We start from the raw sequence: 12,263 nt of genomic DNA on the forward strand, positions 1-12,263 counted from the left end.
GAGAGTACGCTAAATTCCAAAAATATAAGGAAATTAGGAGGAATCACTTAATTCTCTTAAAAAGTTTCCTCATCAATCAAAATAATCATCATTAATGGAAAATGTAATATTTTCATTTATTTTATTTTTTATCGTAAAAGGAATATATATATAAAAAAAGCATGCATAAATTCTTTTCCCTCTCCATATTTAATTCTTTAAGTTCAGAAACATAGATCTAGCTGAAAATTTTCAAATAATTGTGCATTCTATGATAAAAGTGTGAGATTACTAGTATTTACATTGTAAATGTCTATATTTGTGCCAAAAAATGGTGCTTTTATCACAATTACAATGCACAATAGGTTCCCTATACCGCCATATTATTTCTCCTTTCGTTTCTCTTTATATGATATGAGTATATAAATATTACAACTTCTCGTTAAGAGTAGATTTCCCATTTTTCTTATCGATGAATGTCTGGAAAAATTCTAACGAAACCTTTAAAATAATTATAAATCGGAGACATGGCAAAAATACGGGTCCCTGGAGACACCAGCAATGGGACCAGGTACCTGTACCGTCAGAAAGTAAGCATCCTTGGAATTTCTTACATTGAATCTCTGCATTAATCAGTTTTGTAATCAAATTTGGTACAAAACAATTGCAATCAATTGTACAAAACATTAAAAAGTTGAACCAATGGTATTTTGTGGTTGTATTTGTACGATCGATATAAAATAAGGATTTTATAATTTTGGAAATGCTCACTAAATATTTTTTTCCCAGTTATATATCCATTTGATATAATTTGATGAGTCGCCGCAGAATCCACCACATCTACCACATGAATATAAAAAAAAGGATTTGCTTATTATAGACGTTATAAGCCACTACCTAAAATTTTAAAAGCACTATATATATTAGATCTTAAAGTGACATCATCACCTTATCCAAGCTGGTTCAAATAATTATTTATCATACCTAAAATTTCACAGAAAAATGGCAAATTCTTGCATTTTTCAAAGTACATCAATATGGCCGAAATTAGCACATTTTTTTTTTTCAAAGTGCGTTACTTTTATCCCAGAATTTACGCACTTTGTAAGTATTTTTTCCAAAGTGCGTAATTTTTTAAAGTACATTAATTGTAACAATGGTTATAACATCCTCAAGATAATAAATTCATTTCAATTTTACTTTAAAAGAAAAACGTGATTGGATGATCTGAATGAGTCACTATTCTCCCCAAACACGTGTAAAATAGTTTGACCTAAAAGACCATAAGAGTGAAACCTAGCACTTTGTTAACCTGCTATATTAGATTAATACCCTTTTTTCACTTTTATTGCTCAAAGTTCTAGCTGAGAGCACATCTATTTAAGAAAATAATTTTATTGGACTATCATAAGCAATTTAACCTGCGTCAAATCGTGATATCTACAAAGATAACGAAACCGTGGTAGTAAAAAGTCGATTATTGAATTATTAGTTACAGTGTTTTCATTTTATTGGCTTCGGTGGTATAAAAAAAATCTGATTAAAATTTCTGTTTATGTTTATAATTTTTTGACTTTTGGTTTTATAACATTTTTGCAGATCAATTGATCCTGGATTTAAGAACTGGTTTAAAATATAACTTCAAATTACCCATTCAGACTGTGCATACAACCTTCAAAGCAGGTTATCAAAACAGTTGCTTAAACAAACTCCTGAAAATTAATGCTGACCAAAGGTTGGGTCCTAGATTTCCTGCAAAGGTGTTTTTTTTTCATTTGGCTTAAAAAACAAATTGTGCAGATAAATTTATGATTTGGTGGGGCTAGAATTTAGACCTTTCTCATAATTTTGGTGCTTTTTTGTTAAATCTGGAATTTTCCAGCGCTCGAAAAAAAAGCTGTGGACATGAAAATCCTATGATAAAAATGTTCACTTCCTTTAATCGTTATGTTTGCTCACATATGATGACAATTATGTTGCGCACAAATGAAGACGAGTCATTTAAAATCTAATTTTTATATTGTACCGCCTTCTAAGTGTAAAAGACATGAATGACTCCAAAGCACACAGATTCTGTATCCACAACCTGGCCTGTTTTTAAAACTAGATACTGTCAGTTGATTTCGCATTTTGTCAGCATTTTGTTAAAGTCGCGCATTAAAGGGACAATTAATATGAAATCCATCAATCCTTTTGTATTCAATAACACAGAAGCAAAATAAAAAAAAATAAAAAAAAAAAAAGAGAGAAAAAAAAAAGAATTAGATAGATTACATGATCAGTACGTAGTGGTACCTGCTGATAAAGCAGGTAATAACACAGTCGTTGTTTGTAAGGTTCATTATACTGATTGAATTTTAGGAGAACTTGGATCTAGTCCTAAAAAACTTGTAATCCAACTTCTTCTCGCAGTTCCTTTTCTAAGGAAGGAATTCTTCAAAATTATTTGTCAGTTTTAATATTTTTAATATTCCAAACAGCTAAAATGAATTTGAATTACCATAACTGTTTTAGATTCCGAAACTTCATAAAAATCCTATCAAAGCAAGGCAAAAAGCGGGTTCCAGTGAATGTTCAACCAATTCTCTTTCTTTACTCTTCACTAATACCCCATTCATACGACATGATTTTCATACCTCAGTATATTTTACACATAAGTAAATTTACTCTCATGTGCAATTTTTGTCGTATGAACTGATTTACTCATATGCAAATTCTGCACAGTTGAGTAAATTTACACCTAGTCAGGACTAGGTGCAAATTAACTTTTGCATATAATTTGTAGCAAATTATCAATTCATCTGTGTAAATTTTGTCGTATGAACACGCAGCAAATTTACATAATAATAATAATAATAATATTTGTATAGCGCCCTATTTAAAATAAATTACTCTAAGGCGCTGAACAGACAGTGTTTCAGATATACAAGTAGTTAAATACAACATAATAATCATAAAAACATAAAACCTAAAATCATTGTACGAGATCATTACTTTAACATAAGAGTAACTAAAATTATAACTTTTTAAGATCAACTTAAACATATTTGTATTGTTCAAAGAAAATCAACTTCACTGTTAATTTCTTTATCCTTTTCATTCTCCTGGAAAATACATAATTATGTTATTCAAGCAGATATTTCATAATGGTCTCACCAACTTATTGCACTGTAGATTTCCTATTACCCAAAAAAGATTCCAATCGTCCTATTTCTGCTGAAGACATCAACCAGTAGATGGCAGCAGTCACCTTTTTCTTTACACCCAACGACTCTTCTACAGTCTTTAGGACCAAGGTCAAAACATTTTCCAACATTTAACAAAAAATGTTAATAAATTTTCTATCTTCCTGTGTGAATTCTTTTACCATTCTTTGTCCTTAAGTCATTAAGTTCATTTTTTTTCGTACAAATAAATCAGAGGATCGGATCTCTCTGAGGAAAGTCTTATACCCAAACAGTAAGGAAATACCCAGGCCTTTTTCTTTTAAAAATTCACAATTCTGAATCTATCTCCTAGTTTTATATAAAAATATGAGGATTTACTTACAGTACATAAATCTCGTCCGAACGCATAGCAAATTAACTTTTACTTACGTGTGTAGATTTACTTATATGTAAATTTGCATACATAAGCAAATTTTCGTCGTATGAATGGGGTATTTAAGATATTAACGGTAAGTAGTTAAGGAGAAACTTCAAGAAGACTTTGCAACAATACATTCAAGAAGAGGTGTAAACCAGATCTGATAATTCCAGGAAACTTTTGGAAAATTTGAAATCACAAGATTTTATCAAAATCAACAGCTTAAAATCTTACCACTTTTTAACTTTATACACAGCCATTCCCTGAGATAAATTAAAATCTAGGCTTTTAGATATCATTGACAGCTGTGTTTTCAATAGAAATGGAACTCGTAAAATTACTTTTTTTGTCATTGGTAACTTGCAAAGTTTTTTTGTTCGAAAACATTCTGATTTTACACTCAAGTACTCTGAAGTTGACTTCAAAGAGATGCTTGAGTTTCTGATTGAAAATATTTATGTGGTTTTTTGAGATTTTGTTTCCTTCTATTGGAGTTCCCATGGGTTCTAATTGCACCCCATTGTTAGCAGACCTATTTTTGCATTCATATGAAGCAGAATTTGCTCAAAATCTTGTATGCTAAGGCTTTCAACTCTACATTTAGATATATTGACGAGGTACATGTAATGTCAATTAACAATTGTTATTGCAGTTATTTCCATTAAGTTTAAGTGTTGGTGTATGGGGATTGGGGTGGAAGTAGTTATTCAGGATTACAGGTTTTTTAAGCATTGGATTGTTAACAAGAATGTTCTTTCCCTTTATAAATTACGAGATACATAATATTTACTTCCATAAAGTGAATCTGTAAAAATATACTAGTATATGTTTTTCATATTTAATATACAAAGTTGCTTATCATTTACTATCGAAAAAACGACAGGTCCCTTTTTTAGAATATCAAATTTTACTTCTCGCATAAAAACGTACTAACGTTAGATGCACAGTTCGTGTTTTATATTCTAAAATTGAAAAATAATACATTTTTGAATATAGGTGATGCATGTGTCTAACTTCAATTTATATTTTATGCAGCCGACATTTACTTCAGGTATTGATCAAGTTTAAAATGGTATCGCTTTTGTTTGATTTTTATCCGCCTATAAGTTTTCAAAATATTTGCGACTATCGTCTCCATCAATAAGACGCATGCCTTTTCACACATATCGAAGAGGTTTGATGATCAAGACTCATTTCCATTGTTTACTTTATATATTTCCCGGGCGACAATTGATGATTACATCAATGTTTTCTTGTTTCCATTCTTATGACTATACTATATATCCTGGTGAGCTTGAGATATAAGATACCACATAGTTTGACACATCTGTTTCATATTTTGATATTTTACTTGAAAAAGACGTTAAGTTAATCTAACAATCAAGCTCTATGATAAAAGTGATGACTTTATCCTTTCAACCGTCAACTCCCCTTACTTATGCAGAATATTCTTTCACCACCTGCAAACGGGGTATATATAATTCGCACGAGCATGTTCTACTACCGGGGTATATACAGTTTCTAAAACGAGGTAAACTATTATCAAAAAAGCTGATGAAAAGAATATCAGCAGTCTCGTTTAAAGGCATCATTTGTTGTTAAGTTTATGGTCGATACAATGACCTTGTCAGCAACTACAATTACAATTTATCATTGAGCCAAATGCTGACTGACGCCTTTCGTACTAATTGTTAGTCCATTATTTATACACTGAATTTACGACGGATTTTTCCTTTGTTTCCCGATCATGACAAGGAGCACACGGAATGTGTGACTGGTCGGCAGGAGATGCTTACTCCTCCATGGCACATGATCCCTCCTCTAATGTTTTAGAGGTCCGTGTTTGCGCTGCTCCAATTTTGTCTTGTTTTATGGACTTTTGAGCTTGAATAGTGTTCGAAATCTCCATTTATTTCATTTCTGTCTTTTTTTTTTTATTAAACATTCTTTCGAGAATTGTTCACTCCTATCCAGACGCCACCACTTGCCAGTAGAGAGCTGAAAATTTAGAAGTATACTCGTCACCTGGCATTTTATTTTTAAATTTAGGTACCGACAGTTTGATTTTGCTTTTTGTTTGTGAGCATTTTGTTAGTGTCTATTATTTCTTTTTTGTTTGTTGTTTGATTTAACGTTCCTTCGAGAATCTATCCAGACGCTGCCACCTAGCGGTGGAGGGCTGCAAATTTGTCACTTACGGCCTTCGAATAGTGAGAGATCTTTTTCATGCAATCACTTTTGCAACTCGAGGTCTCTAGTTCATATGGTCTCATCCACAGGACCGGTCTCCATGTCCCATGATGGATTCAACCCCCCGAAGTTAGGATTAACTCTACTCTGTGTCTCAAGATCAATTGCTCTAACTAATGAATCATGCGTGCGACTACCTTATTTACAATAGTCTTCTACTTTTATTAAATACAAGACAAAGCAGGACAAGAGATGTTTTCTCTCACATGACACCTAAACTCACCTTGATAACAATATGGCAAGAACGAATATATGAACGTGCTTTTTGTAAGCATATCACTCATTCAAACTTGTTAAAAATTAGAAAATGCTTTTCTAAAGAAAAACTAAACACGTAAAAGGAAGTCGTTTTTTTTATATAGAACACATGAACATACGAATGTATACTTTTGGGTGGAGCGGCATTTTACCAGGTGAAATTTAAGAACGCGGATGTTTCCTTTTGACTTTACCTTACAACTCTAACCAAGCCTATCCTTAATTAAGGTCTGTTTTAAAAATGCTTATCTAAAGATTATCGAAATCTTTTTAACCATGGTGTTTTGAGGAAAAAACTGAGATTGAGATATACCTGAGAATAAATGTAAGATAATATAAATCTTATCGCCAATCAATACTATAAAATGCAACAGTGTGGTCACAGTTACAATGTATTGTAAAGATTATTATGAGACTGACTTCGAAGAACGCTGCAATTTAAAACACAGTAACAGTAAATTTACTTTTTTACAACTAAAATAGTCAAATAATATCTAACAAAACCAGGTATCCATCTTTTGTTTGAATCATTTGACCAAAACAAAGTAGTTTTGATAAAAAAAAAATTATTCCATACACACGTACGGATGATAATTAATCAAAAGTTCTAAATGTATGATATACCAGTAATATGATATTTCTCTCATAGTGGGGAGTAGAAAAAAAATAAAGCTGGATATCTTAATAATATGTCTTCCATTTGGTTCCACAGGTCACAATGCCCACAGTCTATATTTTGTGTGTTTTAAATGGCCTTACTGGTGTAAATTCGATCCACATGTTTATTTTTACTGAAAATGGCAGAAATTTGTGACTTTTGAAAGAATATCGAGAAATGTTTGTATTTCTGATAGCAAGCCGACTACATGTTTTACACGAAATCACCATATGTTAAAATGATAAGACGTCTGTGTTTAAATGGAAGTATAAATAAATTTTTAGTAATACAAAGGTATGTTGTTTTTATGAAATAAAGCGTCATATACTTTCGCTATCTGTAAACGTTATCATACTGAAAATATTTTCTCTTTACCTATACCGTGTTTAAATTGAGAATTATGTAGATTTAGGAATACGCCGATAAAACTTTAAATCTAGATTGAGTAATTAAAAACCAGCATGATAATTCGTTGTACTAACATCAATGCTGCTTTGTTTATATTACATGTATTTGTTATTTTGTTATATCTGAACACTTAATAAACTTTATAATTACAAAGTCACAATTTCTTCAAAGATATGTCTGAGTTTCCATTGGTATTATTGATGGGATTTACTCAGATGAAAAAATTTGATTGTAATATGTTATAATTTACGAAAAAATTTGATTGTAATGTGTTATAATTTACTGTAAAATACAGATGATCTTTGCATGTAATATCATTTATTAACCAAATAAACAAAATAAATTTGAATCACCATGCCTCTTTTGGATTCCTCAACATATACCGGTAAATCTTTACAAATAAAGATATACTGAGTACTCCATTAAACGCTCTTTTTTGCTTTTAACTATATAATATTAAAAATGAAGGAGAAACTAAAAATCTGATGGCATATTTCTGCCCCCTACATGCAAGATAAATTATGTTAACATGCAAGTTACAAATCTTTTAAGGGAATCTAATTGAAATATGGGTAAATTCCCGTGCTGACGCCCGTATCGGACATGGTAGATGCAAGATGCAACATAATAATAAGAAGACGCGATTTACTTAAGTTAACATGTGAGATAATTATGTTGACATGCAAGATATTTATGTCAACATGCGAGTTATAATTAATTATGTACACAGATATTTATGTCGACATGAGAGTTAATTATGTAGACATGCTACTTATTTATGTCAACATGCAAGATTCTTATGTTAACTTGCGAGATATTATGTAGACATGCAGGATATTTATGTTCACATGCAACTTATTTTTGTCAACATGAAAGATAATAACTTGCATATTAGCTTACATATCTTGCCTATTAACATAATTATCTTGCATTTTGACATAAATAAGTTGCATGTTGACATAATTATCTTGCATGTTGACATAAATAATTTAGTCGCATGTTGACATAATTATATTGCATGTTGACATAAATAAGTCTCATGTCTACATAATTATGTTGCATATTGCATCTAATATGTGAGATACAGGCGTAAGTAAGTAAATTTACCCATATTTAAATTATGTTTTGTTATAAGATTGGTAACTTGCATGTCAACATAAATAACATTTATATTACAATAATATACTCGAGAGATGATTTAAATGAAATAAAAAAAAATAGATACTTCATTACCTCCCACCCCACCCCCTTAAAAAAATTGAATTCATGAAATTTTACAAAAATTCATAACATCAAAACTACTTTTCACCACTTTATACGACCATTCGCTACGACGAATGAGAGTTCAGTCATTAATTTTAAAATCATAGAAGCTTCTTTCCGAATTAAAATGATATTCAATAAAAAAAACATTGCTAAAAGTCTTTTTTCCTCCATGGCACCTGATCCCACCTCTGATGTTTCGGAGGTCAGTGTTTGTTCTGCTCTTTTTTGTATTTTTTGTGGACTTTGATATTGAATACTGTTCGTTATTTCCATATTTCATTTCATTTCATTTTATTCAGGTAAAAATATCACAGAATGTGATGATTCATCATCATCATATCCTTCTTGCAACTTTATTCTGTAAAAAAAAAAAAACCCATTCTGATTATTTACAAAAGTACATGCACTCCGAAGTTGATATTATAAAGATTCTATTAAATTTCTTATTGCCAATATCTCTGTAGTTTTTGGAGGTCGTCTTTCGATAATCTGTTGGAATTCCCATGGCTATCAAAAATCCCCATTTATAAGAAGTTTTTGATTTCACACAAATCACAATTTATTCCATAACTTTTATACGAACAGAAGTCTCTTGCTGTGGCCGTCAATTCAAAATTTAGATATATCGATGACGTATCTATAAACTTGTATATAAACAAAATTCATTTGATATATACCTATAGAAAAAGATACTATATATTCTGACTAATTCATATTCGGTTGATGAAACAAGATCATCAACATTCTCGTTTAAAGTAATACTTTCGTAAATTCTATTGTTGATACAATGACCTTGTCATCAAATACAATTTATCCCTGAGTCAAATGCTGACTGACGATTTTCATACTAATTGTTAGTCCATTATTTTTTATACACTGAATTGACGACGGATGTTTAGATTATTTCCCGACAATGACAAGGGGCACACGGCGGGCGTGACCGGTTGGCAAGAAATGCTTACTCCTCAATGGCACCCGATCCCACGTCTTTTTTGTCGGAGGTCCTTAAGTTTGCTCTGCTCCAATTTTGTATTGTTTGATGGACTTTTGAGCTTGAATACTGTTCATCATCACCATATATATTTCCGTTGTATAATTTACTTCAAAAAGACGTTAGTTGTTAACTTAAAAGGACTTGATCTGCGCATACTTTTTGATAGGCACGTCACAATAATATAGCATAATAACTCACAATTTATCAAATTCTAAAATGTTTCGCTGATCTTGCTTACCTGGTAGCCTAGACTATGCATTGAAAGTGGCATTTCTATTATTTTTTTAAAATATTTAAATTAATAAACAACTTTGGAACCCTATTAATTTTGAGGGATCAATTTTTTGGTACAGATTCATTAATTTTATCCTGTTTTATTTCAATTTGTGAGTTTAAAAACACAAACACTGCAACTAAAAGTTACGATTTTAGTCTTTCTCTTTGAACATGTTGAAGTGTTTATACACACTCTTTTTATTGCGGACATAAATATGCATGGATTATCTTCAGTTTGAAAAAAATAAAATAAGTCTATTTATCATTTAAATTGAACCACCGAAATATTTTATTTTTCTATATATTACATGATATTAGTGAAAATCGCAATTTTGTCGCCTTTATCCCCCCCCCCCCCTTCTACCCTTATTTTCCACGTAAAACGACGTCGCGTGTTAAGAGAAAAATAAAGCATGGCGAGTAAATTATTTCATAATGTAAGAATTATTTATTTTTTAGAAACTTATACAGTATTGCAATCGTTTGTTAGTGTTATGTAAACCCATTGCGACCTATAAAATACGTATTTGGATAGAATAAATCTAAATTTTGTGTTTTGACATGCCCCCTTTTCACTGCAATAAAGGTTACCTACAATTTTCTTTTCATTTTTTATAAGAAGAATGAAAATTGCATGATATATGTGAAAAACAAAAAATTTCATCATGTATTTTTTTTTATTTTGTAAATTTCTTTGTTTATTGAAGAGTTTTAGTATGTAATTGTGTATAAAAACACGAAAAATGGTCCATATCTTGACAGTGCCCCCATTTAACTACAATAAAGGCAAGGTAACAAAATTTCATTCTAATTTTTCTAAGCATAAAACATACAAGTATATTTCCAAGAATTAAAATTTTTTATCATTCCGTTTTCGTAATTTTCAACTAGATCGGGTCTCGTTAAAAGGACAAACTTTTTGATAGAGGCATAATATAATCAAACTTTTATATCGTTCACATGCCTAATTCATGTACTTGTAGACCAATGTTATCTGCGTATGGTTCAAACGATATTTAATCTCATTTTTTTTTAAACATTGTAAGCTACTGATAAATTAACTACTCAGTCTCGTTTAAAGTCAAATATTTTGCAAATCCTTTGGCGGATTCAATAATCTTGTCAGCAGATACAATCTATTGTTAGATCGAAAGCTGACCGACTTTTTTTTTAACAAATTGATAGGCCATTACTTTCTCACTGAATTGTCTTAGGTTTTTTCTATTCGCTTGATCTTGCTTTGTATTACTTCATTGGACCCTTGTCCATCTTCATGTAAATGGTTCAAACTTTTAATCTCTCATTGGTTAGATTTAATTACTAAATATATAGTATCTTTTTCTATAGATATATATCAAATGAATTTTGTTGATATACAAATTTATACACTGAATTGACCACGGATTTTCCCGTTATTTCCTAGTTATGACAAGGAGCACACGGCGGGTGTGACCGGTCGGCAGGGGATGCTCACTCCTTCACGGCACCTGATCCCACCTCTGATGTTTTGTAGCTCATTGATTTCTCTGCTTCTATTTTGTATTGTTTGATGGACTTTAAAGCTTGAATACTGTTCGTTATCCTCACATATTTCCGTTGGATATTTTACTTGAAAATAGACGTAAGTTGTTAACTTAAAAGGACAAACTTTTTGATAGACGCATAATATAATCAAACTTTTATATCGTTCACATGCCTAATTTATGACTTATAGGCCAATATCATGTATGCCTAAGGCGTTTACACCTCGCAGATGATTCGATATTCAAGAGCATGTTCTATGTTCGAATATTTTTTTAACATTGTAAGCTACTGATAAATTAAAAATAAATTGATAAAACCAGGTTGCAAACAGTCTCGTTTAAAGTCAAATATATCGCAAGTCCTGTGGTGGATATAAACAAATTGTCAGCAGATACAATCTATTGTTAGGTCGAATGCTGACTGACGTTTTTTTTTTTACAAATTGATAGGCCATTATTTTCTCACTGAATTGTCTTAGGATTTTCTATCTACTCGATCTTGACAAGGAGTAAACGATGGCGGTGACCGGGAGGCTTACTTTGCCATGGCACCTGATCCCACCTCTGATGTTTTCAGAATTCCGTTTTTGCTTTTTTGTATTGTTTCATCTTCATATCAATAGTTGAAACTTTTCATTTTTTATAGATTAGATTAATTACTGAATATATTGTTCATTTAAAACATTTTTTTTCATTTATGATGACTTTTTTTTAGATTCAAGTTCTATCACTTACAAAACTAAAACACTGAGAAAACGTCTTATTTAAGTTGTTTGTTTTAACTGTATTAGAATAAATTTTGATTGTGAAATTAAAAATGAAGTGTTATTTTCTTACATAATTGGCAAGTTTTGCGGCGGGCACACAAACAATCCACTGGACTAATATGGTACCACTCTAGACCCTTAAGCCCGCAGTTATGTCGTCATTATCTGTTTTGTAAATATTTTCCATTGAAACGTCTTTGTCAAAAGGTAAAGCTAGCGTAGAGAATTAAGATCTTATTTTGTTGTCATTCTTTTCAAAACACCTGCTTTAAAGAAGATGAAATATCTGGTATTTTTAA

This window comes from Saccostrea cucullata, unplaced genomic scaffold, assembly GCF_032062105.1.
Source record: "Saccostrea cucullata isolate Sc308-1 unplaced genomic scaffold, CSIRO_AGI_Scuc_v1 ctg480, whole genome shotgun sequence".
Taxonomy (NCBI): Eukaryota; Metazoa; Mollusca; class Bivalvia; order Ostreida; family Ostreidae; genus Saccostrea; species Saccostrea cuccullata.